Genomic DNA, 13,773 nt, shown 5'->3' with positions numbered 1-13,773 from the left:
ATACATGCATCCAAGTGTTTGCAATAGCATTATCAACAATGGCCAAATTATGGAAAGAGCCCAAATGTCCATTGACTGATGAATGGATAAAGAAGATATATATACAATGGAATATTACTCATTTTCATAAAAAATAATGAAATCTTGTCATTTGCAATAACATGGATGGAAGTAGAGAGTATTATGCTAAGTGAAATAAGTCAGTTAGAGAAAGACAAATACCGTATGATTTCACTCATATGTGGAATTTAAGAAACAAAACAAATGAACATGGGGAGGAGAGAGATAAAGCATAAAATAGACTCTTAACTACATAGAAAAGAAACGGATGGTTACTGGAGGGGAGGTGGTTGGGGGGATGAGTTAAATAGGTGGGTGGGTATTAAGGAGGGCACTTGTGATGTGCACTAGATGTTGTATGTTAGTGTCGAATCACTAAACTCTACACCTGAAACTAATATGTGCACTAACTAGAATTTAAATGAAAATTTTGGGGGAAAAAGAATGCAAGCTGGAATAAACACTGGCTTTTATACTGAACAGTAATTCCTGATCAGTTGAGATGGAGAGGTGTGAATATAGTTTTCTTATGTCACTTTAAAGTTGACATATATGATATTTTCTTTTTAAAAAAAATGTTCATTAAGACTTACTTATTGGGGCACCTGGGTGGCTTACTTGGTTAAGCACCTGATTTGATTTAGGTCATGATCTCACAGTTTGTGAGTTCAAGCCCCCCCCCCATGGGGCTCCACACTGAGAGTGCAGAGCCTGCTTGTGATTCTCCTTCTCTGTCCCTCTCTCTCCCTGCCCCTCCCTGACTTATGCTCCTGTACGCGCGCGCACTCTCTCTCTATTTCTCTCTCTGTCTCACTCTTGCTCTCACTCAAAATAAATAAATAAACTTAAAAAAATATTCATTTATTTTGAGTGAGAGAGAGAGCAGGGGAGGGGCAGAGAGAGAATCCCAAGCAGGCTCTGTGCTGACAGCCCCTCAATGCAGGGCTTGATGCCATGAACGTGAGATTATGACCTGAGCTGAAATCAAGAGTCAGAAGCTTAACCCACTGAGCCACCCATGCGCCTCAACATAGATGATATTTTCAACATGAAAACAGCACGGAGGTAAAACATTAGGAGAAAGCCTCAGTGAAATTTCTTGGCTTCATCATTAAGTTAGCGTGTGAAGCTGAGCAGCTTGTTCTGATTCCTTGAGCTGCAAATAAAATAGGATCATAATAATGCTATTCTTATAACCCTCCTGTGTCTCTGACATGGTATGACTCAGGGTTATAATCAAATAAGGGAAAAGTCACTAAAGAAGGAATTAGTTTCTTTTTCCTCTATTCTTACCTAAACTTTTGGATCTAGAAGACTTTTTCATTAATCATTTTCAACTTCATTTTTTATTTCTACTTTTCCAATCAACTCACAGAGCTGTGCTATTCTTTTTCCACTTCAACCCTATAAACTTTTCCTTGAAATAGCGTCCTAATCTGTTTTATTTTATTTTATTTTTAAATTTTTAATGTTTTGTATTTATTTCTGAGGGAGAGACACAGTGGGAGCAGGGTAGAGAGAGAGGGAGACACAGAATCCGAAACAGTCTCCAAGCTCTGAGCTAGCTGTCAGCACAGAGCCCATTGAGGGGCTCGAACCCACGAACCATGAGATCATGAGATCATGACCTGAGCTGAAGTCGGATGCTTAACTGACTGAGCCACCCACGCACCCCCTTCCTAATCTGTTTTATACTTATGGGCTTCTACAATGACCTTGTTAAGGCTTTACATTAGAACAGTTAGGTAAGATAATTTTATTTTATTTTATTTTTTAATGTTTTCTTATTTATTTCTAGGAGAGAGAGACACACTACACAGCGTGAGCAGGGGAGGGTCAGAGAGAGAGGGAATCACAGACTCTGAAACAGGCTCCAGGCTCTGAGCTGGCAGTCAGCACAGAGCCCGACGCAGGGCTTGAACCCACGAACCGCGAGATCATGACCTAAGCAAAAGTCGGACGCTTAACCGACTAAGCCACCCAGGCGCCCCAGGTAAGATAATTTTAAAAATTCATTTAAAAATTTATTAAGATGAAAAATTTATTAAGATAGAATTCTCATACCATGAAATTCACACTTTTTTTGGAGGGGTGGTTAAGATTTTATTTTTAAGTAATCTCTCCACCCAACATGGGGCTCAAATTTGCAACCCTGAGATAAAAAGTTTGCTCTAAGAACTGAGCCAAGCAGGAGCCCCTGAACATCACACGTTTAGAATGTGTATTTCACTGGTTTTTAGTATATTCACAAGGTTATGCAGCATCACTATTATCTAATTCCAAAACATTTTCATTGCCCCAAAATGAAACTCCATACTCATTTGTAGTCATTCCCACTCTTCCTCTCCCCACCCCATAGCCCTTGGCAACCACTCATCTACTTTCTGTTTCTATGGATTTGCCTATTCTGGATATTTCACACACATGGAATCATACAATATGGGGCCTTTTGTGTCCCTTTCACTTAGCAGAATGTTTTCAAGATTCATCCATATTGTAGTATGTGTCAGTACTTCATTCCTTTTTTATATAAATTTTTTAATTTTTTAGGAAACCTCTACATCCAACGTAGGGTCTAACTCATGACCCAGAGATCAAGGGTCACATGCTCTACCAACTGAGCCAGCCAGGTGCCCCAATACTTTATTCCTTTTATGGCCAAATAATATGCCAGTGTATGGCTATACTACATTTTATTTCCATTTATCAGCTGATGGATATTTGTGTTGTTTCCGCTTTCAGGCTCTTCTGAAAAATGTTGCTGTGAACATTTGCATATAATTTTTGTGTGAACATATGTTTTTGATTCTCTTAGGTATATACCTAGGAGTGAAATTTCTGGGTCATATAGTAACTCTATGTTTAACTTTTTGAGGAGCTGCCAAATTGTTTCCCAAAGTGCCTGCATCATTTTATATTCCTACCAGCAATGTAGGAGGGTTCCAATTTATCCACATCCTAGACTATATTTGTTATTGTTTTTCTTTTTCATTGCAGCCATTGTAGGGGGTGTGAAGTGATATCTCATTGTGGTTTTGATTTACATTTCCCTGATGACTAATGATGTTGAACACCTTCTTATGTGCTTATTATTGACCTTTTGGAGAATGTCATATACAAATCCTTTGCCCATTTTTAAATTGGGTTGTCTTTTTATTTTTTATTAAATATTTATTTATTTATTTATTATCATCTTTATGTTTGAGAGAGAGAGGCAGAGTGTGAGCAGGGTAGGGGGAGAGAGAGAGGAAGACACAGAATCTGAAGCAGTCTCCAGGCTCCAATCTGGAGCTGTCAGAACCTGACACAGGGCTTGAACTTATGGACCATGAGATCATGACCTGAGCCAAAGTCAGACATTTCACTGACTGGGCCACCCTGGTTCCCCTATTTATCTTTTTAATGTTGCTTTGTAAGAGTTGTAGTTTTTAAATATTCTGGATACTAGACCCTTATAGTGTGGTTTGCAAAAAAGTTTTGCCATTGTGTAAGCTGTCTTTATACTTTCTTGATAGTGTCCTTTGAAGGACCAAAGATTTTTATGTATGAAGTCCAACTTGTGAATTTTTCTTTCACTGCTTGTGATTTAGTTGTAATATCTAAGAAGCTGTCTCCCAGTCCACAGTCATAAAAATTTATACCCATGTTTTCTTCTAAGAGTTTTATAATTTTAGCTCTTACATTTAAGTTTTTGATCCATTTTCAGTTAATTTTTGCATAAATGTGAGACAGGGAGATTCAACTTTATTCTTTTGCATGTGGTTATCTGGTTTTTTTAGAATTATTTGTTGAAAAGTCTCTTCTTTCCCCATTGAATTGTCTTATTATCCTTGTTGAGTATCAGTTGACCATAAATGTATGAGTTTATTTCTGGACTTTCAATTCTATACCATTTATCTATATGCCTATCCTTATGCCAATATCATAGAGTCTTGATAAGAATCTCATATTTTAAGGAGATAGTTTCAACTTTTGAGTTTATATTTAGAATTTAGAGTTATATTTTCATCCCTTTAGAGTCATTTGAGGAAATTTAAAATTTTCTAGGATGATTACAATGATGATAAATGTGAAAACAATATGACTTGAAAACTCTCTTGTGATCTTGTATGTGAACCCAAATCAGAGTCATAACTTTGATTAAATGCATTTTTCTTTTCATTTGTTGATAAAGTCAATATACATGAATTGAAGGTAAAACCAGGATACAAATAATTACGAATAATGGAAGTATATAATGTTTAGTGTCAAGAACTGGGTCAAGATCTGACCTTGGTGCTTAAACCTGTTGACCTTGGATTGATTACTACAATTTTGAGCTTCACTTTTCTCCTACAAAAATTAACAATCACTTCTGACCACATTTGCTTCAAAGGAATGTCATGAGCCTCAAATTGAGGTAATGGGCTTGTAAGTAACTTGTAAACTGAAAAATATCATTGAAATCCTTATATTTGTATGTGGCCCTAATTAATGATATTAATTAGTTCTATGAAGAATCATTCCATAGATGCTCTTAAAATGCTCTTTATTTTTCTATAGGCCCTATGAAGATGTCCAGAGTGATTCCTATCTTATATTTCTGAGACATTCCCTTTTCTAAATGTTAGTACCTAAAAGAAAAAAGACAAGGGGTACCTCAGTGGTTCAGTTAGTTAAGCATCTGACTCTTGATTTTGGCTCAGGTTATGATCTCAGTTTGTGGGTTCGAGCCCCTCATTGGGCTCTGTGCTGACAGTGTGGAACCAGCTTGCAATCCTCTCTCCCTCTCTCTGCTCCTCTTCCCATCCTCTCTCTCTCTCAAAATAAATATAAAAGCTTTAAAAAAGAAAAAGAAAAAAGGCAAATTACTCTCTGCCCATCATCTTTCCTTTCTTTCTTATACAGTATGTAGTACTTTGCATTAGTCAGCAAGCCTTTTCTGACTGATGGCCAGTAAAAGGCCAGTTAATAAATATTTTAGGCTTTGTGGGCATATATGGATTCTTTTACAGGTTTCTTTCCTTTTGTTGTTTTTTGTTTTGTTTTGTTTTGTTTTGTTTCTATAGCCCATTAGTACTGTAACAACCATTCTTAGCTGGAGAGACTACACAAAAAAAGCAGCTTTGACTTTGACTTTGACTGATGTTGTCCTGCAGACCAGTTTATGGACTCTTATTCTATTGCATTCAAGTACTATATCAAGTTTTCTTTATGGCCACTAGTTACAATCATTTACACAAAAAGAGTTACTGCTTTGTTAATCAAAGAAATGTTATGTGTTAACTTTTATCCTAACAGTAAAACAGGATTTTTAAGCAAAATAATGAGTCAGTTTGATTTTTTTGATTATGTTTCACTTCTAAATGTTACTGGTCTGTTCAGTCAGGGACAGTGGTACTGTTTGGATAACTGGCTGGTGTGGTACAATTTACAGTGATATATTCTGAGATCTAAATAATTAGGACAGGGGTGCCTGGGTGGCTCAGTTGGTTAAGCGTCCGACTTCGGCTCAGGTCATGACCTCACGGTGTGTGGGTTCGAGCCCCACGTTGGGCTCTGTGCTGACAGCTAGCTCAGAGCTTGGATCCTGATTCAGATTCTGGGTCTCCCTCTCTCTCTGACCCTCCCCTGTTCACTCTCTCTCTCTCAGAAATAAATTTTAAAAAAACATTAAAAAATAAAAATAAATAAAAAATAATTAGGACAGAACACAGGTGATGAATGATGTTGAATGGAAGCAACTGCTTGGTAGGAAGCAAATTTTCTGAATGAATCTTGTCACTTTTAGCAAGATATGGGCTAAGTGACACTTTCCACTCATCTTTACTTTCATGGTTTGAACAAAGTTGCAATAATGTCAACTATTCCAAAAGTTATCCAAACACACTATGCTACTGAGGGCATGGGGAAATAGAAACTCTCATACATTGGTGGCAATGTAAATTGAAACTACCTCTTTCAAGGGTGATTTGGCAATACCTATTAACATTAATAATGTTCTGCTTCTCAGAATTTACCCAATAAATACAATCCATGCAGGCCAATATCTAGTCATTGCATCATTGTTTATAGAGGCAACATATTGGAAATAATCTAAATTCACATCAATAGAACAGTGTTAAAATTATAGTACACATATATATTGAAATGTTATAGTCCTTTAAAAGAATGAGAATTCTTGAAAACTACTGATATGAAACAACTTCCAAGATATATATCTTAATGTATGTTGCAGTACAAGTTCTAGTATAGAGTGTATAGTATGTTAGTACATGTATAAAAAAAAGGGTGTATATATTTATATAGCTTTACATGCACATAACATCACTGGAAGGATTTTGAAAGCATTAAACATTATCTGTTTAACACACTGTTCTAAGGGCTTTCTGTAATTAGCACATTTAATCCTCATAACAACTTTATTAAGGTACTTGATGTTATCCCCGTTTTACAGATGAGGAAACTGAGGCACATAGAGATTAAGTAACTTGTTCCAAGGCACCAGAATCTGGTAACAACGATTATTCTATTTCTAGAGTGAGGGACTAAAAGACTAAGGGGCAGAGGAAGAAGACTTAGTGTTCACTGTACATCTTTTTCAGCTCTGTGTGTGTGTGTGTGGTTTGCTGTTTATGCATTACTGCAAAAAAAATTATTTTAAAACTTTATTTGCACCATTAGGAAAATGAGCAAAAGACTATAATGAGCACACTATTTACAAGCTAATCAATCTTACTAATGTTCAAAGGTACGCAAATTGAAATAATTGTTTTGAAAAGATTAGAAAGATTGACAATGCCAACAGTTGGGGAGTATGAAGAAATGGGCACTCTCATAAAATATTACTAGGATAAAATAAAAGAACCTTCTGTGAGAGCCGTCTGGTAATGGGTTGTACTAGTTTGCTAGGGCTGTTTTAACAAAGTCCACAAACTGCATGGCTTAAACCAACAGAAATTTATCGTCTCATGACTCTGGAGGCTAGAAGTTCTACATCAAGGTATTAATAGAGTTAGTTCCTTCTGAGAGCTGTAAGGAAGAATTGGTTCCAGGCCTCCTCCTAGCTTCTGGTGGATTGCTGGCAATCTTTGGCGTTTATTGATTTGTAGATGCTTTGCTTCTGCCTTCATCTTCACTTGGTGTACTCTCTGCATGTGTGTCTGTCTCCAAATTTTACCTTTTAATGGGGACACAAGTCTTATTGGAATAGGACCCTCTCTAAGGACCTCATTTTAACTTGACTACCTTTGTAAAGACCCAATCTCCAAATACGATCACATTCTGAGAAACTGGGGGTTAATACTTCAACATATGAATTTGGGGGGGATACAGTTCATCCCATAAGGTGGGAATAAAAAATTTAAATATGCATAGCCCTTGACCTAGCAATACCACTTATGGGAATCTGTCTTTAATAAATAGTCTGAAAATATAGTCTGAAAGTATGCATATATATATTTAGAGCAATATTCACTATAATACATTACAGAACATTTTTGGAATCAACCTGAGTATCAATAAGAGATTATTGGCTAAAAAATGGTATAACTGCTTCCATTGTTAAAGATGGATCTATATGTATTGACAGGAGAAGATAGGCAGGATGGAGTGCTAGCTGGCTCAGTTGATAGAGTATGGAACACTTAAGTTCAAGTCCTACGTTGGGTATAGAGATTACTTTGTTTTTTTAAATGTTTGTTTACTTATTTTGAGAAGGGGGAGGAGCAGTGAGACGGAAGAAGAGAGAGAATCCCAAGCAGGCTTCATGCTCAGTGTGGAACCCAAATGCAGGACTCAGTCCTATCACCATGAGATCATGACCTGAACTGAAATCAAGAGTCAGATGCTTAACTGACTGAGCCACCCAGGCACCCCTGTAGAGATTACTTAAAAATAAAATCTTTAAGTGTCTGACTTTGGCTCAGATCATGATCTCATGGTTTGTGGGTTCAAGGCCCATGTTGGGCTCTGTGCTGACAGCTCAGAGCTTGGATCCTGCTTTGGATTCTGTGTCTCCCTCTCTCTCTCTGCCCCTCCCCCACTTGCACTCTGTCTCTCTCTCTCTCAAAAATAAATATTAAAAAAACTTTTAAAAATGATATGCAGGATATATGAAGTATAAAAAGCAGGTTTACTGAACAGTTTGCATATTATTATCCTATCTGTGTTAAATTTAAAATAGAAGATAATAAATTTTTAAATAATACATTCCAAATATTAGTAATGGCATGAAGAGTCTTTCATTAAACCCCACACATGTACTCTCAAAGTAGTAAAAACAAATATATTTTTACTTTTAAAAATATTTTAAATTCAGTTTCTTTTATTCTGCTTTTAAACTAAATGCAGAACAGAATCATACTATATTTATTCTTGGGAACTTGGTTTAATCTGGTAGTTTCTGGGGGAGAAACTACCACTTCCCATGGAGATACAGAATAGCCTAGTATAAACACACACACTTTTTGTTTTCTGAACAATTTGAAAGTAAGTTGCAGACACCATGATCCTTCACTGTTACATGGTTCAACATACATCTAAGAATAAGGGCACTTTCCTACTCAACTACAATTATTACACCTATGAAAATTAACAATAATTGCATAATATCTAATTTTCAACACACATTTTGAATTTCCTAAGTTGTTTCCCCAGTATCTTTTCTTTTTTAACCAGGATCCAATTTTTTATGTATTTCATTTGTTTGGTATGTCTCATTAGTCTCTTCTAATCTAGAGCCAGTTGTCTGGTAGAAAATTCCACATTTGGCATTTAAATGATTAGTATATATACTATTTATTTAATCCCCTTCATGACATAGACTTAATTTAAAAATTTTTGTTATGGGGGGGCACCTGGGTGGCTCAGTTCCTTAAGAGTCTTTGGCTCAGGTCATGATGTCATGGCTCATGGGTTCAAGCCCCACGTTGGGCTCTGTGCTGACAGCTCAGAGCCAGGAGCCTGCTTCCGATTCTGTCTCCTTATCTCTGCCCCTCCCCGACTCGCAGGATGTGTGTGTGTGTGTGTGTGTGTGTGTGTGTGTATGTAATATAAGTAAAGATTAAAGGGGTGCCTGGGTGGCTCAGTCTTGTCCCTCCTCTCTCAGAAATAAATAAAACATTAAAAAAGTAAACACTAAAAAAATTAAAAACATTGTTTATGAATAGTTTTTTATTGTGGTAAAATATACATAATCAAAAAGTTAGCATTAAAAGTTTTAAATGTTTACTTATTTTTGAGAGAGGAAGAGACAGAGACAGAGCACACGCAGGGGAAGGCAGAGAGAGGGTGACACAGAATCCGAAGCAGGCTCCAGGCTCTGAGCTAGCTGTCAACACAGAGCCCGACGTGGGGCTCGAGCCCACGAACCGTGAGATCATGATGTGAGCCTAAGTCGGACGCTCAACTGACCAACCCACCCGGGCGCCCCTTGAAACATTTACAAAAGATATTTTCTTACAAAATCCCAATGCCATTTTCATGCTTAAAAAATAACAGTTCTTTGGTTGGTATTGTGTAATACTTGGTCCATAAACTAAATTCCCCGATTGTCTCCAAAATGTCTTTTACAGTTGGTTTATTTGAATCATTAAACAAGATTCATACACATTCCATTTGATTGCAGTGTCTCCAAGGCTTTTTAAATTCGAGTAGTCCGCCTTCACTTCTATTTTCTTAGATGCCATTACCTTATTGCACAACAGGCTGAATTATATTTGCATGCATTTACAGGGGGGGACCCCTCCCCCCACATTTTAAAAGAACCAAACACTGTATTTTGAGGTTCTGGAACCGGTTGTGTTTAGGAGTACTGCAAGTGCTTATAAAAACAGTACTTCTAAATTCATATAAACCTCATACAGTAACGCATAGTCCATCCTTGTCCTATGACCGCGTTACAATTTAGCAACTGTACCTAGCACGATAGATGTAACCTCCACAGCAGGGGCAGGGTTACCTCCTAGAAACCAAGAGCCTAAGAAGCCCCTTCCAATAGGAAGCTGAATGGTTTTCAAGTGGAAAACAAAGAAAACTAAATCAAAGTTTCCTCTGAATACGGAGATAAGGTAAGTTCCTGGAGAACGTGGTGTTGAGGAAACATATTCGTGAATTTAAAAATACAGACTAGAGATTCTGGTTAAAATAGTAATCAGATTTGGTTTAAAAGAGGGGCAAGACTATTGGAGGGCATCGATGGAGTGATGGTGGGAGCAACAAAGGGAACAGGGTGAAAGGTCGGATAAAAGCTTTTAAAGGGTGGAAACCTACTCAGTCATTGCCGCGGGAGGAAAGAAACTGACACGGGGGAAAGCCTCTCCGGGCCATTGGAGTTGAGGGAGGCACCAGAGCAAATCTCACGTAGTTAACACTGGGTATTTAAAAGGTAGTGCTGGAGCCGGTTTTTCGAGGAACTAGAACAATGCAGAAAAAGAAACCGGGCACAGAACAGGTGAACAAACCACTCCCGCCTGCCTCCCTGCGCCTAAAGTAAGCCCAGCGATACCCCCGGGCCGCGCCTCTACCAAATGACGCTAACGCAGGTGGCTTGACGTCTTAACGCGTCACCTCCCATGCCTCCGCCGCGGGAAGTAGTCCCATCGCGCCGGCTCCTAAGGGAGCTGAATGAGCGAGGCTCGGGCCCTTCAAAACGTGAGTTCCGGGAGGGGCGGGAGAACAGCCAATCCCGGGGAAGGAGGGCGTGGCTAGCTTGGCTTCGCAGATTCCTCCGCCCGCCCTTGCTTGTGCTGAGGCTGAGCGAGCCGCCATTTTGGATGCTGTTCCTTGAGTGCCAAGTCCGTCTCAGCCGTTTTCGCACCTGGATTCAGCCAGGTCAGTGTGGCAGTCTCGGCGTCAAGGGTCTTTGTTTTCCTCCTCCCACTGCGCCCCGGATTTAGAAGTCCCAAATGTTGGGTTCGGACGACCCCGAAGTAGCAGTTGAGGAGAAAGGGAAGGATCCTGGGTTTGGGGGTCAGGCCGGAGGTCAGGCCCGAGGGTCCTTGGTGCGGGGGGCCTACCTGAGGCCGGGGTTGGGGGCGTGGCAGGGCCCGGAGCAGCCCGGGACCGCTGGTCTTGGATACTTGAAGCGGCAGAACTTTCCTGTTGTCCTTTCTGCCTCGAGGCGGAAACGCCACGGCCTTGGTTTTGCCTCCCGTTGGTGACAGGGCTTGTCCTGCGGTCTCGGTGACACCCCTGTGCCGTGTACACTGGTTCCGTGAGAGACTTCGGGAAGGTCGGTGTCTCCGTTGAGCTTGAAGGTGTGATCGCCTCCACCTGGCGGGGCGGCCTCCTGAGGTGGTCACTGGGGGACCCCAGACTTGGGCCCCCATTGGCCGAAGGAAACGGGCTTTATCTCTGTTAAGCAAGCAGCGGTCTTCGCTCCGTTTTGCAGACCCCTACGTGTTTTATGAGACACCTTGTTAGGAGCCTGAGGCCCTGCCCTGTCTCTCTCCGCTTTGTGTTCTCAGCGCTCCTCTTCCGGGGTGCTGGATTTGAGGACTTGAAAACTCGATCGAGCTGCGTAAACTTTTGTAAGGATAGGGATCTATGGAAGTTTCGTTTACAATTAGGCAGTAGGAAAGACACAACCACTTTTCATTCTCTGTTGTAGTAAAATTAAAAATAAAAGCCGGTCGTAAGTAACTTTTGGGGGACTTGTAATTTTCTCTCTTATGCGTATATATTTTTAACTTTTAAAATTTCAAGCAGTATAAAATTTCTACATTATACTTTCAGTGTAGAAAGTATAATGGATTCCCTCCTCATCCAACTTCAACAACGATCGATTTAAAAAAAATTTTTTTTAATGTTTTATTTATTTTTGAGAGAGAGGCAGCGTGATCAGGGGAGGGTCAGAGAGAGAGGGAGACACAGAATCTGAAACACGCTCCAGGCTCTGAGCTGGCAGTCAGCACAGAGCCCGACGCCGGGCTTGAACCCAGGAACCACGAGATCATGACCCAAGCGAAAGTCGGACGCTTAACCGGCTGAGCCCCCCAGGCGCCCCAACAACGATCGATTTAGAGCCTGTTTTGTTTTGTTTGTATCCTTCCTTGTCTATGTATTTAACAAAATAGTGGTTGAGATATGTGTTTGTGTATACACAAAGAGTTTATTGACTACTTACAATCCAGTAGTCCATGGGAAATTTTTTTTGTGGTCTGTTTTAAATGTTTATTTATTTTGAGAGAGCCGGTGCCAATGGGGTAGGGGAACAGAGAGAGGGAGACAATCCGAAGTAGGCTCCGTGCTACCAGTCCAGAGCCCAACACAGGGCGCCTTTTCAGGAACCTTGAAATTATGACCTGAGCAGACATCAGGAGTCCAAGGTTTAACTGACTGAGCCACCCAGGCGCCTTGGGAAATTTTGTTTTTACAGCTTCCTCAGAATTACATCTTCTGGGATAGGAAGACTTGGTAATATCCTTTTCTTAGAAGATAAAAGAGTGTTTTGAGGGGCGCCTGGGTGGCTTAGTCAGTTAAGCATCGGACATCAGCCCAGGTCATGGTCATGGTCTCGAGGTCAGTGAGTTTGATCCCCGCATGGGGCTTGGTGCTGACAGCTCAGAGCCTGGAGCCTGCTTCACATTCTGTCTCCCTTTCTCTCTGCCCCTCTGCCACTTGCACTCTCTCTCTCCCTCTCAAAAATAAATAAACATTAAAAATGTTTTAAAAAAGTGTTTTGAAAGTTTAATGTTAGCAGTGTTTTGAAGTCATCTAGTTTTGTTTTCTTTTGTTTTTTAAATGTTTTATTTATTTCTAGGAGAGAGAGAGAGAGACAGCGTGAGTAGGGGAGGGTCAGAGAGAGAGGGAGTCACAGACTGAAACAGGCTCCAGGCTCCGAGCTGGCAGTCAGCACAGAGCCCGATGCGGGGCTCGAACCCGTGAACCGCGAGATCATGACCTAAGCGAAAGTCGGACACTTAACCGACTAAGCCACCAGGTGCCCCTGTTTTGTTTTGTTTTAAGCTTGTTTGTTTTGAGAGACAGAGAGTGAGAGCAAGGGAGGGGCAGAGAGAATCCCAAGCAGGTTCTGTGCTGTCAGTGCAGAACCTGACTTGGGGCTCCATCTCAGGAACTGTGAGATCATGACGTGAGCTAAGATCAAGAGTTGGACGCTTAACTGACTGAGCCACTCAGGCAGTCCTAAAGTCACCTAGTTTCTTAAATCCTCCCCATTTTTAAGTAGTAGTATTGTTTTGTCCAAATTATTTGTTTTTACTCTCTTCCTGTCCCTTTGGGCTTCTAAGTGATCAGGACCCTCCAGAATCCCCACCTCTAGTCTGCATAAGTTCTCATTCCTTTAAAATTAGAATCCAGTCCCAGCTCTATGGAGTCTATACTGATTAAAAAAATAAAACTAGAAATTAGATTTTAGTCTAATGAAATAATTTCAAATACAGGAAAAGTATATGCATGTGAATACTAACTTCAGCATTATAGGACAAATATCAGAAAGGGAAATAATTTAGAAATTATTACTCATTGGAATGTTAGGCAGCCATTAAAATAAAGTTACAAATATTATAACAGATACTGTGTCATGTGATAAAACTATTCAGTAGCGTCAGAGTCCATGATTACAGCTTTGTAAAAGTATGAGGAAAAATTCTTGGTAAAATGTATACCTAAGGAATTTTCTGTGATTTTTAAAAATACTAATTTTATTGAGAAACAAGATAAAAACACTTTAATAATTTGTACATGTTTCAGTATTTATAGCTTCTTCCAGAA

At 39.7% G+C, this 13,773-nt stretch overlaps 1 protein-coding gene across 2 annotated transcripts in view; it reads left to right on the top strand.

Moving 5' to 3' along the window:
• Positions 1-10,795: 10,795 nt before the first annotated feature.
• IST1 (IST1 factor associated with ESCRT-III) overlaps positions 10,796-13,773 on the top strand; it is a 33,016-nt gene continuing 30,038 nt past the window's right edge. For both annotated transcript variants that reach the window (XM_039221843.1, XM_039221835.1), the window contains exon 1: positions 10,796-10,872. The gene's annotated coding sequence lies outside the window, so the exon portion shown is untranslated. The remainder of the gene's footprint in view (positions 10,873-13,773) is intronic.

This window comes from Hyaena hyaena, unplaced genomic scaffold (assembly GCF_003009895.1).
Source record: "Hyaena hyaena isolate Hyena2069 unplaced genomic scaffold, ASM300989v1 scaffold_18, whole genome shotgun sequence".
NCBI lineage: Eukaryota > Metazoa > Chordata > Mammalia > Carnivora > Hyaenidae > Hyaena > Hyaena hyaena.
This window is presented reverse-complemented; position numbering and strand designations above follow the sequence as displayed.